The sequence below is a fragment of the Vulpes lagopus genome, chromosome 19 (genome assembly GCF_018345385.1).
Source record: "Vulpes lagopus strain Blue_001 chromosome 19, ASM1834538v1, whole genome shotgun sequence".
Taxonomy (NCBI): Eukaryota; Metazoa; Chordata; class Mammalia; order Carnivora; family Canidae; genus Vulpes; species Vulpes lagopus.
This window is the reverse complement of record NC_054842.1, coordinates 32,112,826-32,137,504: the sequence shown is the minus strand read 5'-3', so window position 1 is coordinate 32,137,504 and position 24,679 is coordinate 32,112,826. Positions and strand designations below refer to the sequence as shown.

General features: G+C 47.3%; 1 long non-coding RNA gene across 1 annotated transcript; it reads left to right on the top strand.

Annotated features, from left to right (window-relative positions):
- Nucleotides 1-18,843: 18,843 nt before the first annotated feature.
- Nucleotides 18,844-19,923, top strand: LOC121478623. Its single transcript, XR_005984561.1, has 3 exons — nt 18,844-18,976; nt 19,107-19,153; nt 19,610-19,923. It is a non-coding gene; the product is annotated as an uncharacterized LOC121478623 (long non-coding RNA).
- Nucleotides 19,924-24,679: the final 4,756 nt, after the last annotated feature.

Below are 24,679 nucleotides of genomic sequence, written 5' to 3'. Positions count from 1 at the left end.
CAAGGGTGGTGACTTTTCCTTGGACCAGTCTCTTGACCTGTTTCCTCATCTGAAGAATGCAGGTGAGGATTACTGTCTGCTGCTCTGGGCACCAAAATGACACCAGGAAGAGGGACGTGCTCTGGGATCTGTGATGGTGCAGGTGAATATTTTCACACTTGATTCAAGAATGCATTCCCTAGGGCAACCCGGGTGGCTCAGCCTTAGCGCAGCCTTCAGCCTAGAGCATGGTCCTGGAGTCTCAGATCCAGTCTCACAACGGGCTCCCTGCAAGGAGACTGCTTCTCCCTCTGCCTGTGTCTCTGCCTCTCTTTCTCTCTGTATCTCCCATGAATAAATAAATAAAATCTTCAAAAAAATAAAATGCATTCCCTAGAGTCAGACTCATCATGCATTCTAATTGTCTTTTTTTTTTTTTTTTTTTTTTTATGATAGTCACACAGAGAGAGAGAGAGAGGCAGAGACAGGCAGAGGGAGAAGCAGGCTCCATGCACTGGGAGCCCGACGTGGGATTCGATCCCGGGTCTCCAGGATCGCGCCCTGGGCCCAAGGCAGGCGCCAAACCGCTGCGCCACCCAGGGATCCCTCTAATTGTCTTTTAAGCAATTGCTTAACCTCTCTGTGTGCCAGTTTTTTATCTGCAAAACAGGAACAATAAAGGCAAACATTGTGTAGATTATTGCAAAGATGAAAAAGGAGATGCCACAATTTCGTTTCTTGGCATGGGAACTTTTAAGGTCTACTCTCTTAGCAACTTCCAAATACACAACACAGTATTATTAACTATAGTTGCCATGCTATGCATTACACCCCCAGGACTTATTTATTCTATAACTGGAAGTTTATTCCTTTTGGCCACCTTCACTTTTTCCAAAGAGAAATCTGTAATTATGTGTGGTCATCGATGTTAACCAGACTTATTGTGGGGAATCATTTTGCAATATATACAAATATGGAATAATTACATTGTGTACCTGAAACTAACATAATGTTATATGTGAATTATATCCCAATAGAAAAAAAATCATATGTGTACTCTACAAGGGATTTAAAAAGAAGTTATGTTCTAAATGCTCCTGGCACATTGTAAACCTTTGTTAGTCTTATTATTGCGTTGCAGATTTTGTCTTTATTGTTATCAATAGTAGCACATGCAATAATTGTAGCTGTATTTCCTGCTTTAGTGTTGCTTGTCCTAAAAGGCTCTCATGCTTATACAGCAGTACCAGAGGCCCAGCCCCCTATATTAAAGTCTGAACATTGGGAAAGTGACTTGGTTTCCCTTCCTCCCATGGTAGCCATCCCTTGAACCAGGGGTTCTTTCCACACCACAGTCCTACGAGTCAGGCTTTACTGGTTTCACGTTTTAAAATCCAGGTGTTACAAGTCAGTGTCAGATCCTGCCTGTTTCCTGTTCATTTGGATTTGTTTCCTGTTATTGGAACCGGAATGGTCTCATGTAACAGCACGAGAGGGGAATGAGGTTTTCCTTGCCAGGAAAAGCCACTGGGTGATGGTGCTGGAGACAAAAGTACGTCCTCTGTACAGGGCCAGTTCCCAGTTCGTGCAGAAACACGGAGGAGCTGACAAGGTGAGGCTCTGAATCCTCAGAAGTCACAGGCTCTGGGCAAAGAGGGCTGCTCTTCTAATGGGGAAGGCAGACCCATTTGATCAGAGACTCGTTCTTCCTAAAACTGCTATAAAAAAATGACCACAAACTTAGCGGCTTAAAATAACACTAATTTACTACCTCGTGGTTCTGGAGATCAAGAGTCTCAAATGAAGGTGTCTGCAGGGTACATTCCTTCTATAAGTTCTAGGGGAACTGTTTCCTTGCCTCTTCCAGCTTCTCGTGGCTCTGGGTATTCCATGGCTTGTGGCCATATCATTCCAGTCTCTGACTCTACCTTCATGTGGCCTCCCCCTCCCCCTTCTCTCTGTGTCTTTTCCTCTTCTGCCTTTTATAGGGACACTTGTCATTGGATTTAGGGCCCAGATGGTTAATCTAAGATGATCTCACTTCAAGATCCTTAATGTAATTACATCTACAAAGACTCTTTTTCCAAAAAGGGTCACATTCCTAGGTACTGGGGGTTAGGACTTGGATATAACTTTTTGGGGGTTACCATTCAACCCATTACAGAAGGAATTGTTGGATACCTGAATTAATGGACAGAGTATGGACCTGTTCCTTAATAACGAGAACCCCATCCCATGGGGAGGTACACATAAGGACGGTCTGTAGGCCAGAAGGACCCTAAAGCAACTCCAGCTGACCCTAAAGCTAGAGCTGAGTCCCCAGAGAAGTGGATGACAAAACAACATATGCCCTGGGTTTGAGTGTGCATAACACATCAGGGGAATGGAGCAGATGGTGGTTTGGGTGACAAAGAGCAAGAAAGGAGATAGTACCCAGGGAGTGGTCCCAGGCTGGCTCAAGGAGCTGTATTCACACCCAGCAGGGCCATGTCTAGGGTCTAGAGTGTGGCTGCATTGGAACAAGTAGGGCCAGAGCCCAGGTGGGGGGCGCTGCTGAGAGGCAGGCAGCTGGGAACCTGCAGCCAGACTCTTCCAGCTGAAAGAGTCCATCAGGGTGACTGGCACAGCCTCACCTGATAGATGAGGAAACAGTGGCCCAGGGAGAGACAAAACCCGCTCCCCTCTCCCCAAGCTACAATGGTCAGTGGTGTAGCTACGGGTACGGCCCTGGCTCTTTGCTCCTGGCCCAGGATCTTTCCTCTGCATAGGAAGTGTCTCCTGTGTTCTGGGGAGTCACAATCATGTGATCATATTACCCAGAGAGTCATCAGGCCCTATGCGTGGTAGAGAACATGATAGACAGGATCAGAGTCAAGTGCAGAGTTCAAGGGCTCCCTAAAATAAAGCTAAGCAGAAATGTGAATATCAGTGGGTGGTGAAAAATTGATTTAATGCAGTCTTCTAATGGATGCTGTCGTTCCTTTTGGCAAGAATCTCTTGAAATATGTCTGTTGGAACCAAGGCTTCAGGTAGGGGGTACATTCCGTGGGAAGACTCTAAAAGGCAGGGGAGAGAAAGAGGAAGAGGAGAGAGCGAGGGTTGGGAAGACAAGCTGGGGAGGGTCAGAGATGCAGCAGGGCTGGTGTGAGGCTCCCATGAGGGGCAGACAGTGAATACAGTAGAGAGAAGGGGCAGGTGCAGGGCCATTGCCTTGCCCTGCCCTACACCCGACCTCAGGGGCCCTTCAGTGTCCGGGCTCTCTGGAGAGCTCCAAGGAGATGCTTACTCTGTGTGGTCGTCAGACCACACAAGCAGTGACATAAGCAGTGTCGAGGGTAGAGAAGGGTACAAATAGCCAGGTCCAGACACCTGCAGACATGCGGCGAAGCCTTTGGGCTCCCATGGACGGTGCAGTAAGGGTGGGCTGGGGCCCATCTCACCCAGCTCTCAAGGAGGCCCAGCTAACACCCAGATCACGTCTTTACCCCCAGTAGCAGCCCATCAAGGGTTGATAATAGAGAACAGCTACGATCAAGGGTGACTTTGGCACAGACAGGTTGTGCTCATAAACATTTTTTGCTGTTCCGTCTCTACACACAGCACTGAGATGGATGCTCTCCCTGGCCCCCATCCCAGCGTAGGCTCAGGTGGTGAGTCACACATGGGGACACATGCACACTCACGTACAGGTTCACCCCGCCCCCGGCCCCCACAACCTCCCTGCTCTCCTAGCCCCTCACCTGGGCGCAGGGCTGAAGCCCTCACATCAACCCCTCCTCTCACCTGGTGCCAGGGCCCCTTCTGCCCCTTCCCTCCCTGCTCAGTCCATCTGCTCACTTCTGCACCCCCAAACCCCTTTCCTCTGACTCCTCCACCAAAGCCTACACGTCTATCGTTGTCCCATCAATCTTGCAAACTGGTCCTTCCCTTCCCTGATCTTCGACTCCCATATGACCATCCACTGCTCCACTTCCCTTCACTGCCAGTAGGTCCCCTTCACATCCTCAGCACCCAGACTGCCTTCAGCTTCCCCCCAGACGCACCCTTCCCACAGGCACCCCCAGTCCTTTCTGCTCTCTCCAGTCTGGGATCCTCTAGGCCCTGCTGACACAGGTGACCATGGAAGGTCCCATCCTTGTCCCAGGGACTCTCTGCCATCCTGGTGCCACCCTCCCTCCTAGCGGCACCTCCTGTGCCTACCATCCCGTCTCCCCACAATCTACTACATGCACGCATCCAACTTAAACTTGCTCATCACTCATCTCTTCCCTAATTGTGGACATTCTTCCTCTCTCTCCCTCTCTTTTTAAAAAGATTTTATTTATTTATTTATTCATGAGAGATACAGACAGCGAGGCAGAGACACAGGCAGAGGGGGAAACAGCATCCCCAGGACCCCGGGATCACGACCTGAGCCAAAAGCAGACGCTCAACCACTGAGCCACCCAGGTGCCCACATTCTTCCTCTCTTGAGGACCCCAAATTTTGGAATAATTCTTGATTCCTCTTCCTATAACTGCCCTTAATATTCTGCTATCACCAAATCCTGTGCATATTTAATAAATATCATTGAAGTGCTGATAAAACAACCTTGTGGTGGGTGTACAGAGTTCTGAGTTCTAGAACCAAGTCCAGCACCAGCTATGGAACTCTGTGCATCTCAGTGCGCTTATCTGAGAAGTGAGGGTGTGGACTAGAAGAGCTTGGACTCTGGCAAACACCACTGCTCACCGCTCATTATCCAGTCTCGTTGTGCTCCTTGGCAAAATCAGGATTCTGTCCTGTGTAGTAACGTGCTCCCTGGGTGGCCAGTCTTGGCCTAAGGGTGACACGTGCTGCATCCTGCAGGTCCTTCTGGTCCCGGAGTCATCACCAGCTGAGGGTAAGCAGCCAAGACTCCATGCAAAAGTCGCAAAAGGAAAGGTATCTGCCTGCTTGATGTCTCCATGGGAAGAGATGGCCTATGTTCAGAGGCTCAGAACCTGGGAGCTAGACAGACCCTGAGGTCCACAGGGTCCCAACTCCAGTTCTACTCAGAGACCCAGATATTGCTATAAGAGTCTCTCTGCTGTTGAGTGCCCTCTGGGCCCATATGGAAGTTTCTCCTACCAGTCCTCCTGGAACTGGAAGGACAGGGTGCAGGACAAGTCTTCAGATGTGACTGTTGCTCCCTATCCCGTGTGTGTCTCCTTTTTTTCCAGGTTTAGCTGGAACTTCAGCTGTCAGAATAGGACTGGTTTCCAGACCCCACATCATACTGGTCCTTGAAATGTACCAAACATTGCAGCCCTCCATCCCTGCACAAGGTAGGACTTGACTTCCCACACCAGGCTCTTGATAAAGATCTTCTTCTTTACTATCTAGGGGCCTCCCTGACACTTTGCAGAGTGGTCAGTGCTAGGAGGAGGATTTCCCTGCTGTCCATGGACCATCCCTTTGGGAATGCTTAGTACACAGAGGCATGGGCCCTCTTCTCCTCTGATTTTAACCTGAATTCAGGAAAGCTAGAATGAAGAAATCCATCCAGACCAGGAACATTCAAAATACTCTTTGGAGCGCTGAGTGGAGACTTTCCCCTCTGCTGGGCAAATGCCCCAGCACAAAGGGCTCAGTGACCATCAGGAGCTCCTCTGTCCATCTCTGCCTGCCACCCCACCAATTCCAGCTTCCCAGCAGGACCACAAGCTCCTCCTGCCCCCTGTACGGGGCTTGGCCCAGCCAGGGACCACAGGTGCAAGCCTTTCTCCAAACCAGGGGCCACTCTTCCTGCACCATCACTCAGAGGCCAAGTGTGAATAGCACTTTGTGTTGTTGCATTAACAACTGTTTATGGGACTTCACATTTAGGGGCATGTGAAGCCCCCATTGCAGTTCTCACAGCTCTTTCTAGCATCAGACACTCAGAGAGCCAGGTGAGGGTTCAACTCTTTAGCAGCAGTACCCCAGCTGTGGGCAGTAGGGGGTTACCAAAGCTGAGGTGCCTCTCCGGGATCTTCTCCCCAAAGGGAGGCAAGCTGAAAAAGGGAGGGGGGTGAAGGAAGCTGATATTTGGTCACAGCCTCAGAAGAAGTACCTTGAGCATGTCTGGGAGAAGCTGTGCCATGTGGAGAGACCCTAGCCCCAGGCAGCGGGCACAGGAGACTGAAGGAGAGCGTGATCTCTCTCCCCACTTAGAGGCCAATCAGCCTTAGAGTAGCTCTGTGACGGCTCTTAAGCCAACTTGCTCTGTGCCTGCAGTGTGGTGGACCCCACTCCCTGTCTCCAGGGGAGCCCCCTGGAGATGCCCTCCGGAAGTTGAGGTGAGGGCTCAGTCGCCATTTGAGCACTCTCCACTAGAGGGCAGCTCTGGACAGGGTGGGAGCTCCCAGGGCCTCCAGGGCTCAGGGCTCTGGAAGGAGTTCCCACAGAGTGGAGGGTGAGGCATCCCCTCCACTGTAGTGCATTCTGGGTCCTCCATAAACCAGCTCTTGGGAGCCACATGGCCCAGCACCCTCCGGTCTGAGGTCAGAACAAGCTGCCCTCATACTCAGTTTACCCAAGAAGCCCCAGATGTCCTGGCCTCTTCCGTGGTGAAGAGGGAGCCCAGGGTGCTGCTGAGATCTGAGAGGCATGTCAGAGCTGCCCAGGTGGCCCTGAATGTTCTTTCCAGCACTCACAAGACATTTGCTTCTCTCAGAACCACAGGGGAAGGAGGGATGGCTTTGCGGGGCTGAAATCTTGCTTATCCTTAGCTAAGAGTCATGTGGTAGGACCTGGAGCCCTTTTTAAGAAAACAAATAAAAATGTGACCTGAGTCTGGGTGCTGGCTTAGCCAAGCTCCTAGAAGAAAGCCCAATTGCAGAACACACAAAATCAGGGCTGCCCTGGGCAGAAGAGGGTAAACAGAGTCCCATCCTCTGAGTATCCCATCACTACCCACCCTCTCCACTCCTGGCTTTGAGCCCTCACTAAAGTGCCTTTTGGAGAGGCTGAGTCTCAAGGATACAGTTTGAAAATCTGTAGGCAAGGCAGCCCGAGGCCTTGGGCGTGGTCATAAGCCCAGGCAGCCCCAGGCCAATGCACAAGGGAAAGTAACCTACTGCCTGATAAAGGGAAGGGGGCTAGGATGCAGGAGGAGACCCTCCTCACATTGGGGACAGCCTTTCTGTTGACAGATGAGCTGTGTCATCCACAAAAACCCTGGGGAAAACTGTGGCCTTCTGAGTAGATTCCTGATAGACAAAGAGGACAGCCCAGGGTCTCTGAGCATGAGCTGCACGGCCCCTATGGCTGTCACAGGCTCAGCCCGAGACAGCCTGAGACACAAGGACTCCTTGAGGCCAACCTACAACTCCCCCTGCCTGGCCCAGCCCCATGTGTGCATGGCGTAGGATGCCAAGGCCAGCAGGAGCGTGCTTCAGCCTGGGAGGCAGAGGCCTTGCCTGGCAAGTCCTTTGGGCTCAGAGACACTGTTTCATCACATTTCCAGCAAAGACTAGAAGGAGCGTTTTACATTGTTCTAAGGGGCTCCCTAAAAAGGAAACGGATCTTAAAATACACGTAGAGGCACACCCAGAAACAATCCCCACACGTGCGTGCATAGAAACCTCACAGATACAATACAGGCACCAACACCTGTGTGCGGCTTACCTATGTCTGTGACCCACAGTACGGTGCCCCGAGACGGTACTGCAAGGTGCTCGGGTGGGGGGTCCCCGGGCCAAGAGCAATCCATGGCTGTCTAGCTCTGTGTCCTCAGGTAAGTTAGTCCCCCTCTCTGAGCCTTTGCTTTCTCATTTGTAAAAGTGCCTGTGTCCCCACCACCTACCTCCAGGGCTTATTATGGGAGCTGAGGGGGAAGCTGGCCTGCAGAGCCCTAGTTTGGGGTCTGTGCCTGACCCTGTGCGCGGACACCCAGGGTGACTGTGCGGAGCGGGGGGCTCTGGAAACCAGGGGGCACTCGCTCCCTGTCTGAGTGATGGAGCGTGGCCTGGGCACCCATCGGTGACAACGAGGGTCCTCAGCAGAGTCCAGGCCCGCAGCTGGGACGGTCCCAGGCCGGGAGTGGGGCCCTGATCACCGGTGGGCCGCGAAGCCCCGGGAGCGAGCCGCAGGTCCCCGGGGAGGGGGCGCTGACTGCAGGGACACAAGGCGGGGAAGAGCCAGGATAAATATAGAGAAAGAGACACTGTAAATAGAGCGGTGACAGATGCAAAGGGGATGAGCAGAAACGGCCCACGTAGGGAGAGCGCCCTGGAAGGCCGGCCCAGCCAGCCAGCCACTGACAGACGGCCGGACAGAGAGAAGGACCAGCGTCCGGGCCGTGGGCTCGAGTGGCCCACGTGAGGCGGGAACGGAGGATGGAAGCACGGCGTCCCCGCTGCCTGTGACCTCTGGGCCCCCTTCCTGCCTGGACACCCCACCCCACCCCGCCTTCCTCCCCCGGCCCGAAGTTGGTGCCAGGCCTCTGGCCATGAGAGCCACTCCGAGCCCGGGCGGCGACGGTCACCGCGGGCGGGCGGGACGGGCAGGAGGGCGGGGGCTTCCACAGGCTCCAAACCCAGAGGCCCGGGCCACCGCCTAGGACTTTTGCTTGTCAGCCCTGCATTTTAATGGCTTTAATGAGACCTGGAGCAATTTCCTCCCTGCGGAAGGTGTTTTTTCCTCTGTGATGCCTGGCCCTGTGACACTAGGCCTCTTCCCTGTCCTGGCCTCACCTCCTCTGCGGGGGAGCACCCTGGAAATTCTGTCTTCTTTTTAGGACTGTAATTAATGCCTTCCAAGGGGGATAAGCGAACGTGCTGGCCGTGTCCCTAATCATCTGCCATCCCTCTGGTAATTCACCCAGAAGTGGAGTCGGCCGCTGCCCCCACTGTGGAATGGGGTGGGTGGAGGGGGGAAGCAGGAGGGTACAGTGGCTTCGGCTCCCTGATGGGAGAACCGGGGTACGGGGGTCGTGTCGCATGCTCACGTCCACTGGACTGTTTTCCTCCGGCACCGGGCTCGTCGCAGTGATGGTCACACTGAGTGAGGGCCGCGTGGGGCTAGGTAGGGACAGATAGGTGGGGGCTGCGTGACCAGGCCCACAGGAATCCCAGCGGTGGGGAAACGCTGAGGCATGCACAACCAGAGGGAAGGGAACCCCGAGAGACCCACCTTGTTTGTCTTAAATGTTATAGGCAAGAGAGTTTCATGATAGTTACAAACTGACCACTGAAAGTGACCCAGCTTCAAGGAGACATAAACATGGTGCTAAGTGGTGACCTCAAGAAGATCTAAGTTCCTTGGTCAGTTTTCTATAAAAGATTGACCGTAAAAGTCCCCAATGGCGAACCATTCGGGACCCCTCTCACTCTAGAGAGCTTTTTTCTTTTCTTTCCTTCTCACCTTCATGTAATAAACTTTCTTTTTTTTTTTAATTTAATTTTTTTATTCATGAGAGACACAGAGGGAGAGACAGAGGCAGAGGGAGAAGCAGGCTTCATGCAGGGAGCCCGACGTGGGACTCGATCCCAGATCTCCAGGATCACGCCCTGGGCCGAAGGAGGCACTAAAGCGCTGAGCCACCCGGGCTGCCCAACACATAATAAACTTTCAGTTCACTTCACCCTTTTGTGTCCGCAAGATTCATTCTTCAACCAGATGAGACAAAATCCTGCAACATCTGGTACGGCCTCTGCTCTGACTGACCTTAAACTATGTCCCCTCGTGTTTTCTCTGGTTCCCATCTCCCTTGCTGAGCGTGTTTCTTGGTCTCTTTTACTGATGACTCTTTTTCCACTTGCCCATAAATGTCAGGGCTCCCCCGGTGCCCCTCCAGCCCGCTCTTCTTCCCACTCTGAAGCCCTAACTTAGGAAACCCATTCACCCCCAGGACCCATTGCACAAGAACACCAGCCCCCAAGCCAGGCCCAGGGGGGCAGAGAGGAAAGACTGTCCCTGCACTCAAGGAGCTCAGTCTTCTAGGAGAGCAGCCAGAAACAAAGCAACCATAAAGTCGATGAGCTCAGTGCTTGTAGGATATGGGAAGGGCTGAGACAGCCAGTACTTTTGCCCTTATATGGAAAATGAAGATTTTTCAAAGGGGGTGTTGGGATGGTTAAGTAGTGGAAAGTGCTTGCAATGGTACCTGAGGAAATGGTCAGTGCTTAGCGAGTGAAGACGTGTATGATGGCCTGAGCCATTACTGCAACCCACATCAGGGTCCAGCTCACACTCTTTCCTATGGTTGCAGGTGAGCACAACCATCCCTCCCCACAGGCCAGTCCCTGTGGGCATCCAACAGGCACTGCAAATCTAACATCCCAATGGAACATCGCCCATGTCCTACTGCACTCCTGTAGTGACGACACCACCATTCATCCATTGGTCCAGTTGCCTGAGCTACAACCCAGGCACCATCTTCACTAGTAATGGTGTCCTGGAAATTCTAGCAGGGTTAGGCTGAGGCATGAAAACTCCTGAACTAAAAGTTAAAGATAAAAATACAAGCATGGAATTCTCGTATAACCCATTCCCATATATGCCATTCCACCTCATAGGTTAACACCCAAAATAGTTGCAAATGGATACTCAAACAAATGTTTGTACACAAATATTTTTAGCAGTACTATTCATGATAGTCAGAAAGTGGTAACAACCCAAATGTTCCTCAATGGATGATTGGATAAATGAAATGGGGTGTATCTATGCAATGGAGTACTAGTCAGCCACAGCAAGGAATGGAGTACTAGCACATGCTACCACGTGGAAGAGCCTGGAAATTCTGCTAAGGGAAAGAAGCCAGACACAGAAGGTTACACATTATATGCTGCCATTTACGTGAAATGTCCAGAGTAGGCAAATCCGCAGTGATAGAAAGCACATTGGTGGTTGCCAGGGGTTGGAGAGGAGGGGAAATGAGAAGTAACTGCTTAATGGGTTCAGGGTTTTCTTTTGGAGTGGTGGAAACGTTCTGAAACCAGACAGCGGTTGTGGTTGCACAACATTATGAGTGTACTAAATGCCACTGAATTTTTCCCTTTTATTTTTTTTTGAATATTTTTTATTTATTTATGATAGTCACACATTGAGAGAGAGAGAGAGAGAGAGAGAGGCAGAGACAGGCAGAGGGAGAAGCAGGCTCCATGCACCGGGAGCCCGATGTGGGATTCGATCCCGGGTCTCCAGGATCGCGCCCTGGGCCAAAGGCAGGCGCTAAACCGCTGCGCCACCCAGGGATCCCTGAACTTTTCCCTTTTAAATGGTTAATTTTATATTATGTGAATTTCACCTCATTTTTAAAGGAACCTGCAAGGTTTTCCCTGGAGAATCTGTTGACGTTGAACATAGACCCTTTTCTGTTATGAGAATAGGAATGCCAGCACTTCCAGGTGAGAAAGGCCAGCAGTGTGAACACCCAATAGGGAAGACAGAGCCAAAGGATCGGGAACTGGCTGACAGAAAGCCTCTTCTCCTTCTACAACCCTCCTCAGATGAGCTGGCCTTCCCACATCTGCCCCCATGGGGAGGCTGCTGTCTTGTCAGTGTAGGACTGGTGCCCCTGGGACAGAGGGTGGGACGCAGGCACCAGCATTCAGGCCTGGCCTCAGCAGCCCAGGCACCTTGAGCAGCCTTGAAGCTATTTGAGGCTCAAAGCAGAAGGCAACTCCACCCCATCCCATGAGCTGCTGAGAGAGAAAATCAGGGGAATCCTGCTGCTCTGGCCCCAGGACTGCTGGGGCTGGTCCTGCTCTGGAAGTTCCCGGGGTCAGGAGCAGGGAGGCTGCGCTCTGTGGGGCTGCTCCTCCAGAAGGTGCCCAAAGGGCCAGGACACTTCATAGCAGGGAGTGAAGGGCTCTGGCCAGAGCAGCGGGCCAAAATGCAGCTGGAGGCCCCTTCCCATCATGCCTTCAGCCATGGTCAATGACTGGGCTGGTCTGGATAAGAATGCTCATTCTGGAAGGAGTCCCGAAGGGCTCACACTGGGACAGTTGGCCAGGGGATGCTAATGCTGATTCGGTCTCTAGAGCACTGGGGAAAGGAGCAACCCCGGTAAAGCAGATGAGATGGTAAGATGTTATCTGGCTGCGTGGGGCACTTGCTTCCAAGTGCTCCTCCCTCCAAAGCCAAACCAATCCAGCAGAAGCTGGTAGCAAAGGCTGAATGAACTGTTAGGAGACTGGACCTATCACAGGGTACCTTGACCCATTAGCAGCTTGGGGCACCCACCCCTCCACCAGCAAGGCCCAGGGCTAGACAGACAGGTCTGTCTGTCTGTCCTCTTGACTCTACCTCTGGCTGCCCAGTTTCCTGGCCTCTGGATTCCAGCTGGGGATCAATTTTCTGCTCACCTCTTATTTTGTGTTATCATCCCACTTTATCTTCCCTGTGCATTTTTCCTTTCTCTGAACAATTCCTCTTGCTCTTCTAACTCTGAGGGGAAGGAGGTAGAAGGAACAAAAGCGAGGGAGGAGGGTCTGTTGGCTTCTCCCTACAATTCCCCAGGTTGGACTCACAGACTCCCCTTCTGGAGATTTTGAGATGATGATAAGACCCACTTAGATTTTTATATTATTTTTTTCTCCAAATGACTGCAGTCCTGTTGATTGTCCATTTCTCCCTCCCATCCCCCTCTCCCCATCTCTACACAACTGCTTTGGGCCCTTCCAGCCCATCCCTGAATCACTGGCAGCAGCCAGCAGCCTTCTGACCCACCTACCTCTCTGTTCCAGCTTATCCCTCTGCAGGCCATCCCGGTGAACATCTGAGCACTTCACCTGCCTACTTCACAGTGTGGATCTGGACCACCAGCATTGGCATCCCCTGGGAACTGGTAAAAAAAAAATTTTTAAAAATAAAAAAATGTGCAGGACCACATCTCAGGCCTATTGATTCAGCAACTCTCAGGGCAGGGTCCAACAATTTGTGTTTTAACAAGCTCTCCAAGTGTTTGTGATACTGCTGAAGTTGAAAACCACTGACCTACTTAAAAGCTTCAGTGGTTCCCACTGCCAGGCCCAGATTCCTTGGCATGACACCCAGAACCTCTGGGACCAACTCCCTGCCTATCTTCTGAGTCCTGTCTCCTCCTCCCCAACCCTTACTGCCATCCCCACCCCCAGCACACCTTGCATCGACTTCTCCACCTAGCAAGGACTCCTTGGACAAGGGCCGTTGGAGGCCTCTGTGCCCTCCCTGTTCCCCCAGGCTGGGGTGTCCTTTTTTCTCCTCTCAGGGCACACTGGCCACTCCTTCTCTGGGTGCCCCCCTGCAGCCTTGCCTAGCCTACAACCCTACTACTTAATAGCAGCCTCTCCCTCTCTCGCTGCCTACCTGGACTGTGAGCTCTTTGAGGGCACGGCCACGAGTTTGCACTGTTGAACACCAGCACCCTGCATGTATATGGCCGCTGATTCAAAGCCACGCCTCAAGCACTGCTCCCTAGGCTGTCACAACTTCCCTGGACACATACTGCCACACAGGCACAGTTGTTTCACTTTGCTACTGGGTTCACTATTACTACAGAGATGTTGCTGGGCCCCCAGAGGATGCAAAACAAGCTTCCTGCAGCTCTTCCAGACCAATGCTCTTATTAACCTGGCTTCTGGGGACATCCAGAGTACACGGAAAGAAGTAGGGAGTTGAAGTCCAATCACCTGTGTTTGTACACTGAATCTGTCACTTTCTAGTCCCGCGACCTCAGGAAAAGCTCCATGACTCAATTTTCTCATCTGCAAAATGGAACTATAGAAGTTTAGATAAGTGTATGTCTTAATTGGAGTCCACTCTGGAAGCAGATCCTGAGGCAAGGATTTGGATGTGGGCAATTTATTCAGGATGTTAGTCCAGAGACTAGGAGAAAAGATCTGGGGAGAGCAAGTCAGGAGAGAGGGAATACCAATACACTGTAGGTAATCAGGCCTCCATCCTGCTGGAACCCCTGAGATGAGAAGCATGCAGAATGCCCCCCCTAAGACTGTCCATCCAAAGGACAGGAGGGGGATGCCTAGGTGGCTCAGCGGTTTAGTGCCTGCCTTCCACCCAGGGAGTGATCCTGGAGTCCTGGGATTGAGTCCCACGTCTGGCTCCCTGCATGGAGCCTGCTTCTCCCTCTGCCTGTGTCTCTGCTTCACTCTCATTCTCTCTCTCTCTCTCTCTCTCTCTCTCTGTCTCTCTCTGTCTCTCTCTGTTGTGAATGAATAAAAATCTTAAAAAAAAAAAAAAAAAACAAAGGACAAGAGGCGGACCTCCCATCTCCCATTGGTTAACAACTGACATGCCTGTTAACTTCCCACTCCCTCCTCCAGGCTATACGTCAGAGGTGCTCTCGTCTGCAGATGTGTGGGTTTCTGAAGCTTCTGGGAAGGCGTGAGGCAGAGAAGTGGAGACGCGCAAGGGGCACTTGAGGAGGGCTTGAACTCATGTGGAACTTGCCACCATGGCTGTAGCTGAAATTGGAGGTGGGCTGGGGAGAGGAGAAATGGGGCCCGAGGGGCATCTGCACCAGTCTGTGAACACACACTCCCATAGACCATGGCCATGACCACCTCTCATGTGGCCTTGTTCCACTGCACCGAGATTGTGCAGTTGTCTGGGTCTCCACTTGACAGAGATTCTGGTGAAGGCAGGAACTCTGTCTGTCTTGTATCCCCAATGGAGAGAGAGCCCTGCACATGAACATTCTCAAAACCACTTCTTTGTTGAATGGCTGTGGGAGTGAGAGAACCTCTTACATAGTGGATACCCAAGACATCAACCATGGCACAACTCAGACCTTCTGAATCGAAGTTGGGAAGGCACTGTTTTCATATCAAGTTGCAGAGAATCACTCAAGAGGAGGGGTTGGAATTCCTTTTCCATCCAAGATGGAGCAACAGAGACCAAGTTTGCCCTCTGATCTGGAACAACTACAAACCCACGCAAAATATACAAAACAATGGTGCCTGAGACATTGGGCATTGGGCAGCAGAGAAGGGTTATCCCTGAGAAGCAGGAAACAAATGGGGTGAGTCCTGTGATAGCCCCGGTTTACTGCTTGTGGAAAGTCTCCAGGCAGCAGCGGGAAGCAGGGGTGGGGTGCAGGTACAGGACTGAGGGACACATGACAAAGGGACGTGCGGAAACATTTTAGAGTGACGGATATGTTCACTACTTTGATTGTGGAGATGATTTCACAGGTTTTGACATATCCATATGTCAAAACTTATCAAATTATTTACTTTAAACTACACCATTTTATTTTATATAATTAAACTTTAATAAAGCTTTCTTTTAATATTTGAAGGGGCTGGTATTTCTGCTCAGGTAATAAAGAATAATCTACATTAAAAAAACACATGCAGAAACTCATTAAAGATGCAGCTACTCTGGAATTCAGTATGGAGTTTCTTCAGAAAGTTAAAAATCGAGCTACCCTGTGATCCAGCAATTGCACTACTAGGTAGTTACCCGAAGGATACAAACAGGGGCACCTGCACCCCAGTGTTTGTAGCAGCAATGTCCACAATAGCCAAAATGTGGAAAGGGGCCATATGTCCACCAACAGATGAATGAATAAAGATGTGGTTTATATACACACTGGAATATTACTCAGCCATCAAAAAATGAAATCTCACCATTTACAACGATGTGGGTGGAACTAGAGGGTATTATGCTAAGTGAAACAAATCAATCGGAGAAAGACAATTATATGATCTCGCTCATATGTGGAATTTAGGGAACAAAATAGAGGAGCATGGGGAAGGGAAGGAAAGTAAGAGGAAAACAGAGGGAGGCAAACTATAAGAGACTCTTAACTAACTACAGGAAACAAACTGAGGGTTCTTGGAGGGGAGGTGGGGGGTGATGGGGTAATTGGGTGATGGGCATTAACAGGGGCATGTGATGGAATGAGCACCGGGAATTATATACAACTGATGAATCACTAAGTTGTACCTCTGAAACTAATAATACACTATATGTTAACAAAATTGAATTTAAATAAAATATATTTTTAAAAAGAAATTTATTGGGATCCCTGGGTGGCGCAGCGGTTTGGCGCCTGCCTTTGGCCCAGGGCGCAATCCTGGAGACCTGGGATCGAATCCCACATCAGGCTCCCGGCGCATGGAGCCTGCTTCTCCCTCTGCCTGTGTCTCTGCCTCTCTCTCTTTCTCTCTGTATGACTATCATAAATAAATAAAATAAAAAATAAAAAAATTTTAAAAAAAGAAACTTATTAAAGAGTATATAAGTAATCGATAGCTTTCTGGTAAGATCCTTCTCTCTCTGCTTTTTGACAAACAATATTTGTCCCAAATTTGCATCCAGTTTCCAGTGAGGGTTCAGAATTTTGCCAGCAGGCCCAGATAATCAGAAACACATTTATAAGTTGCACATGAGTCTCTCTCCCGCCCAGATCCGAGCCAATTGCCATAAGAGGGGCACATCCAGCTCACTAGGCTACTTGCCAGACTATTTTCCTCTGGAGCTTTAACCTTGTTCCCCACATTCCAGTGCCTCCGACAGAGAAGCCCTACGAGGCTCCTTCCCACAGCTGTCCTGCCACATCTGGATCATTACCACCACCTCTCTGAGATCTCTCTCGTTGGATGCTCTCTGCACCCACTCATCGCCATGCTCAGGGACCACTCAAGCTCTCACTCAAGGCCTGGAGCCTCTGGTTCCTCCACTGGTCACTCGGCCCCTTCCTTCCCACTGCTCCGCCCTGGGTAAGGAGAAGGCCGAGGGCCCCTGCAGAGCTGCTTGGGCCCTAGGCAAATGACTCCTCCCGAATACCACCCTTTTCCCTAGAAGTGTAGTTTAAGTTCTTAAAGAAACAATTCTTTCCCTTCCATCTTATGACCACCTTCTCCTAAGAATCCAAAGGTGTCCCTAGGGACCTATCCTGGGGTGTATTCAAGCCTAGCCTTGTACCCCCTTCTCTGCTGGATCTGAGGCTAAGTCTGGCCTCTGCACCTAATCCCTTCTGTAATGATGCGATCTTTCTTTTTTCCCTCTTGTCCTTCTTGACAACCTGGCATTAGTCTGCACAGTACATTCCCTCCTCACAGCCCACTCCACCTCCACACACAGCGAATCTACCATCAAGTGATAGATAACTGAATCTCAGTTGTGGACCGGGCTCTGGTTCTCTCCCAGCAGGATTCTGAGCCCAGGGACAGTCAGCCCAGGTGTGTGTTTGGGGCTGGGTGGGGTGAACATCACACCCCACGGGGACCCACAGGCTTAGTTGAATAATTCAGGGTGGGCCCCATAAAGCACCGCAAAGAGGACCATGACTCCCAGGCGCTGCCTCCTACCCTAACACTTTTGGGAGGGAGGGTGGGAGGCGGGGGAGGGAGAGGAGAGGGGTTGCTATGGGAGACAAGGTTGTAAATTATAGGGGATGATGTTAGAAAGTCCTGGACCCTGGATGAGGAGACCTTGGGCTGCGGCTGGAGTGCTGACGGAGGTGTGTCAGCAGGGAGAGTGTGGGAGAGGAACGGGGAAGCAGCCTCCGCCAGGTTCCTATGGAGGCGGATAAGCTCAGCTTCCCAGCTGGGAGTGAGGACTGCGTGAAGAAAGACCACGGCTGTCCTGACGTCATGGCTGTTGCAGACTGTCACATCCTATGCCATTCCAGGTGGGACGGGAAGACTCAGGGCCGCTCCAGTGCTTCCATGAAGTAAGCCCAGTAGCACCAGGAGCTCACAATGTAGAAGAATCCCAACCCAAAGAGCTCCCGGAGCTCATCCCCCTTATCTGTCTTCCCACAGCCTGGCCCCACGTCCCACCTCTCACATGGGTTCCCGCAGCAACATCCCTGCCTCTGGCCCTGGGCCCTCCTGCCCAGCCTTGCCCATTCCTGCTACCAGGGAGACTTTTCCAGAACAACTGAGCCCACGATTTGTGAGGCTCAGTTGTGAGCCCACGATTGGAGGAAACACGTGGTCCTGGCCCTCAAGCTGCTCTTAGTGACATCTCCTGGCGTCTCCCACCCACCCAGGCCTATGTTTCTGCCACGCGGGACTTGTTGCCAACCACCTCACATACCAGACCCCTCTCATCCTCTGTTTCGTGGGCACAGAGCTGGAGGAGAAGGAGATGGTGGAGATGCAGGAGAGAAGGGTGGCAGAGGGAAGAGGCCCGGGGTCGAGGCCAGCGGAGGCAGTGAGGACACGGTGGCAGCTGACTGCCCAGGGCCGGGAAGCCAGAGGGTGAAAGTTGAAGAACATCATGTCCTCAGCCCCCATAATCTAATTAAATAGGAGACAGGATCAAGTAAACTGCAGGTACAGCCCAACGGGCCATGCCCCCTCAGAACACGCACACTTCTTTCATCATTTCATTTCTGCTTGGTTGTTTTTCTGCCTTTTTTTGGTGTTCTTTAAATTTTCACTTCATTATATTCCTTCTCACATGCCTTCTCATTTATTCCTTATTTCTGAAATTGTGCTGCTTTTTTTCTTCAATTTCCTTCCTGAGTTTGGTCAAATTTTGTTGCATTTCCTCATATGTTTTGCTCACTTCTGTTTTTAGTTTTTTTAATTTTGGCTCTAATTTTTTTTTAAAAAAAATCTCTAAGTGCTTTTTTAAGTGGATTTAAACACAGTTTGAAACATGTGTGATCAGTTTCTTCCATTTTGTGGGTGTTTGTTAGGGAAGAATTTTGATTAGCTAGTAGTCTTATATGGACTTAGGCTCTTTTTTTTTTTTTATTCCTGAGCATAGTATGGATCAAGTTCACAGCTTAAGAGTATCTCTTTCGTCAGTTTGATAAAGTGCAGTTTCCTTATAGATGATGATGAGGGAAATGAAAAAGCTTGGCATTTCTTGTTCCTTTTTCATTTCTGCAGGATCAGTATTTCTCCTCTGTTACTATATCACCGTGATGTACTATGATACACTCGGATATGATTACTGCGTCGATCTACAAAGAGAATAATTCATCCCTATTTATTTGATTATCTCCTAGATGCTGTGCCTTTCTGCAGCTGCCATTCCCAGCCCAGCTCCCTTCCAAGCTGTGAAGAACTGTGTCCCAGCCCTGTGCTCGGTATTTTGACACTTACTGTTGCCTTTATTTTTCTGGGAGTGATTTTATATGTGTTTTGTCTATGCCTTCTCCTTATTTTCCTTTTCACACATTCTTCTAAGCCTCTTTTCCCCTACTGTCCTCCCCACAGATCTGCAGAAGCTCTGTTGGAGCATGGTGTTTATTCCTCAACTTACGGTTAGTTTAAAGTTTGTGGTAGTCTCCATCTCACAGTGATGTAAAGGTGTGGGTCAGAGAGGATTTACTTGTCCTTCCTCTGGACTTAATTGACTTTGCATGTGATGTGTGGAACTAAACAGATGGGGAAGCTGCCGTGATTTTTCAGACCTGGAAGCTCTCCCTCATACTAAGTATTTTAAATGTCCACTTTGAGTACTTTTTAAATACATAATTATTTAGAAGTGTGTTTTTAAACTTAGAATGGATGGGGTTTTAAAATTATTTTTAGCAATATTTTTCTCCCTTAATTGCATTGAGATCAGATACGTGGTCTTTATGCTACTGATTCTTTGAAATATATAGAGACCTAATTAATGACAGGATTTTGGTTCATATTATACATGATTCTTGTGTGCTTGAGAAGAATGTATATGCTTCTATTTATTTTTTTAAGATTTTTTTTATTCATAAAAGACACACAGAGAGAGGCAGAGATATGGACAGAGAGAGAAGCAGTCTCCTCGCAGGGAGCCGATGCTGGACTTGATTCCCGGGATCACACGCTAAGCTGAAGGCAGACTCTCAACCGCTGAGCCACCCAAGCGTCCCTATGTTCCAGTTTCTTATGGTTCTCTATATATGTTCACTGGATGAAGTTTGTTAATTATATTGTTTGAATATTATGAAAGATGTATTGTCTAGCTCATCTATTAATTACTCAGAGAAGCATAACAAAAATTTCCCAGTATGATATATATTTGTCAATTTATCCTTGTTAGTCTGTCAAATTTTGCTTTATATATTTCTTTGAGACTATGTTATTAACTATATTTAAGTTTATTGGTTATCTCTTCCTAATGAACTGAAGATTTCATCATTATATGTTGCTCTTTTCATTTAAAAAAAAAAAACTGATATTCCAACCCATGAATGTGGAATGTCTTTCCATTTCTTTGCATCATCTTGAATTTCTGTCATCAATGTTTTATGATTTTCAGAATACAGGTCTTTCACTTTTTTGGTTAAGGTTATTCCTAGAAATTTTATTACTTTTGGTGCAATTGTAAATAGGATTGTTTTCATAATTTCACTTTCTGCTGCTTCATTATTAGTGTATAGAAAGGCAACAGATTTCTGTACACTGATTTTGTATACTGTGATTTTACTGAATTTGTTTATTAGTTCCAATAATTCTTTGGTGGAAGTTTTAGGGTTTTCTAAATATGGTATCATGTCATCTGCAAATAGTGAAAGTTTTACTTCTTCCCCATCAATTCGAACGCCTTTTACTTCTTTCTGTTGTCTAATTGCTGAGGCCAGGCCTTCCAGTTCTATGTTGAATAAAAGTCATTAGGGTAGATATCCTTGTCTTGTTCCTGACCTTAAGGGGAAAGGTCTCAGTTTTTCCCCTTTGAGTATGATGTTTGCTGTGGGTTTTTCATATAAGGTCTTTATTATGTTTGAAGTGTGTTCCCTCTGTACCTACTTTGTTGAGGGTATTTTTTATTGGAGTTCGATTTACCAATATATAGTATAACACTCAGTGTTCATCCTATCAGTGGCACTTGATAGGGGCACTTGGGTGGGGGCACTTGCCCGTCACCCAGTCACCCCGTCTCCCCACCCACCTCCCCTTCCACTACCCCTTGTTCATTTCCCAGTTAGGAGTCTCTCCAGTTCTGTCACCCTCTCTGATTTTTCCCACTCATTTTCTCTCCTTTCCCCTATAATCCCTTTCACTATTTTTTATATTCCCTGTATGAGTAAAACCATATAATTTTTGTCCTTCTCCGATTGACTTACTTCACTCAGTATAAAACCCTCCAGTTCCAACCACGTCGAACCAAATGGTGGGTATTCATCATTTCTAATGGCTGAGTAATATCCCATTGTATATATAGACCACATCTTCTTTATCCAGTCATCTTTTGATGAACACCGAGGCTCCTTCCACAGTTTGGCTATTGTGGACATTGGTGCTATAAACATTGGGGTGCAAGTGTCCTGCCATTTCACTGCATCTGTATCTTCAGGTAAATCCCCAGCAATGCAATTGCTGGGTCATAGGGTAGCTCTATTTTTAACTCTTTGAGGAACCTCCTCACAGTTTTCCAGTGTGGCTGCACCAGTTCACATTCCCACCAACAGTGCAAGAGGGTTCCCCTTTCTCCACATCCTCTCCAAAATTTGTTGTTTCTGGTCTTATTAATTTTCACCATTCTCACAGGTGTGAGGTGGTATCTCATTGTGGTTTTGATTTGTATTTCACTGGCAAGTGATGCGGAGCATTTTCTCATGTGCTTGTTGGCCATGTGTATGTCTTCTTTGATGAAATTTCTGTTCATGTCTTTTGCCCATTTCATGATTGGATTGTTTCTTTGCTGTTGAGTTTAATAAGGTCTTTCTAGATCTTGGATACTAGCCCTTTATCTGATATGTCACTTGCAAATATCTTCTCCCATTCTGTAGGTTGTCTTTTAGTTTTGTTGGCTGGTTCTTCAGCATCTTAAAATCCATCTATGAAAAGCCCATGGCAAATATCATTCTCAATGGGGAAACACCGATAGCCTTTCCCCTAAGGTCAGGAACACGACAGTGATGTCCACTCTCACCACTGCTATTCAACATAGTACTAGAAGTCCTAGCCTCAGCAATCAGACAACAAAAAGAAATAAAAGGCATTCAAATTGGCAAAGAAGAAGTCAAACTCTCCCTCTTCACAGATGACATGATATTGTACATAGAAAACCCAGAAGACTCCACCCCAAGATTGCTAGAACTCATACAGCAATTCGGCAGTGTGGCAGGATACAAAATCAATGCCCAGAAATCAGTGGCATTTCTATACACTAACAATGAGACTGAAGAAAGAGGAGTTTTGTAAATCATAAATGTACATTGTATTTTTTTCAAATGCTTTTCTGCATCTATTGAAATGATGTTTCTTATCCTTTCCCTTATTGATGTAATGTACCACATTGATTGACAAATACTGAATCACCCTGGCATCCCTGGAATAACTCCCTCTTGATTGTGGTGTATGATCTTTTTAACATATTATTGAATTTGATTTGTTAGTGTTTCGTTAAGGATTTTTGCATCTATGTTCATTAGAGATACTAGCCTGTAGTTTTGTCTCTCTGTGGTGTCTTTATCTGGTGTTGGTATCAGGGTGAATAATGGCCCATAGAATGAATTTGGACTTTTCCTTCCTCTTCTAGCTTTGGGAATAGTTTGAGAAGGATAGGTATTAATTCTTCTTTAAATTCCTGGTAGACTTCACCTGTGAAGCCATCTGGTCCTGAACTTTCTTTTTGGGTGGGGGGCAGTTTTTGATTACTGATTCAATTTAATCACTGCTAACCAGTTTGTTCAAATTTTCTCTTTCTTCCTCCTTCAGCTTTGGTAGGTTAGATGTTTCTAAGAATTTGTCCATTTATTCTGGGTAAATATTCTATGCTTGTGAAGTGGAAGGACAAATATTGTTAAAATATCTATACTACTCAAAGCAATCTATAGATTTAATGCAATCCTTGTCAAAACACCAGCAGCATTTTTCACAGAACTAGAACAAACAATCCCAAAATATGTATGGAACTATAAAAGGCCCTGAATAGCCAAAGCAATTTTGAAAAAGAAAAATATAACTGGAGGTGTCACAACTCATACTTCAAGTTGTATTACAAAGTTGTAGTAATCAAAACAGTATGATACTGACCCAAAAATAGACACATAGATCAATAGAACAGGATAGAAAACCCAGGGGGAGGAAAACACCATAGTTACATAGTCACTTAATCTTCAACAAAAGAGGAATGAATATACAATAGGCAAAAGAGTCTCTGCAACACATGGTGCTAGGAAAACTGGTCAGCTATACGCAAAATACTAAAACTGGACCACTTTCTTTTACCATACACAAAAATAAACTCCAAATGGATTAAAGACCTAAATGTGAGACCTGAAACCATAAAAATCCTAGAAGAGGGCACAGGCAGTAATTTCTCTGACATTGGCTATAACAACATTTTTCTAGATATGTCTCCTGAGGCAAAGGGAAATAAAAGCAAAAATAAACTATTGGAACTATATTGAAATAAAAAGCTCCTGCACAGCAAAGGAAACAGTCAGCAAAACTAAAAGTCAGCTTATGGGATGGGAGAAGATATTTGCACATGACATATTCAATAAAGGATTAGTATCCAAAATATATGAAGAACTTATATAACGCAAACCCCTGCAAAATAAATAAATCAATTAAAAATGGGCAGAAGACATGAACAGACATTTCTCCAAAGAAAACATACAGATGTCCAACCGACACACGAAAAGATGATCAATATCCCTCATCATCAGGGAAATGCAAATCAAAACTGCAATGAGATATCACCTCACACGTATCAGAATGGGTAAAATCAAAAATAAGAAACAAATGTTGGTAAGGGTCTAGAGAAAAAGGAATCCTCATGCACTGATGGTAGGAATGCAAACTGTGGAACCACTGTGGAAAACAGTATGGAGGTTCCTCAAAAAGTTAAAAATAGAACTACCCTATGATCCAGTAACCACTCTAATGGATGCTTACCCAAAAAAATACAAAAACACTAATTCAAAGAGATACAGGCATCCCTATGTTTATTGTAGCTTTATTTATAATAGCCAAATTATGGAAGCAGTCCAAGTGTCCATTCATAGATAAATAGGTAAAGAAGATGTGCTATAAATATATACAATGAGATAATATACATCCATAAGAAAGAATGAAATCTTGCTGTTTGCAGCAACATGGGTGGAGCTAGAGAATATAATGCCAAGTGAAGTAAGTCAGTCATAGAGAGACAAACACCATATCATCTCACTCATATGTGGTATTTAAGAAACAAAACGAAGGATAAAAAGAAAGAGAGAGAAAAATAAATAAAGAAACTAATAAAGACTCTTAACTACAGACAACAAACTGATAGTTACCAGAGCAGAGGTGGGTAGAGGGATGGGTGAAGCAGTGAAGGAGATTAAGAGTTCACTTATCACAATGAGCAATGAGTAATGTATAGAATTGTTGAATCGCTATATTGTACACTTGAAACTAATATAACACTGTATGTTAACTATACTGGAATTAAAATTTGAAACTTAATAAAAATATGATATTGGCATAGGTATATCAACTTTATTTTGGTTATTTTACCTGGCAAATCTATATTTCCAACCTTTGATTTTCAGCCTTTTCATGCACTTTTGCTTTAATGTGGCTCTTGCAAACAGAATATGTATAGATTTTATAATTGAATCTGATAATTGTATATTTTAGCTACAGAGTTTGGTATATTTTTATTGTGATTATAGATATATTTATATAAAATAATTTTCTATGTTATTTTGTTTCATATATTTACTTTGACTTACTATTTTTTTAATTTAAAGATTTTTAAGTAACTGATTTCTCTTGCTTGCTCCACTTACCTGGTGTTTAGCAATTCTATTAGTTACTCTTTACATTTTCTTCTGTCCACTCCTAGTATAATTAAATTGTTACATACTTGG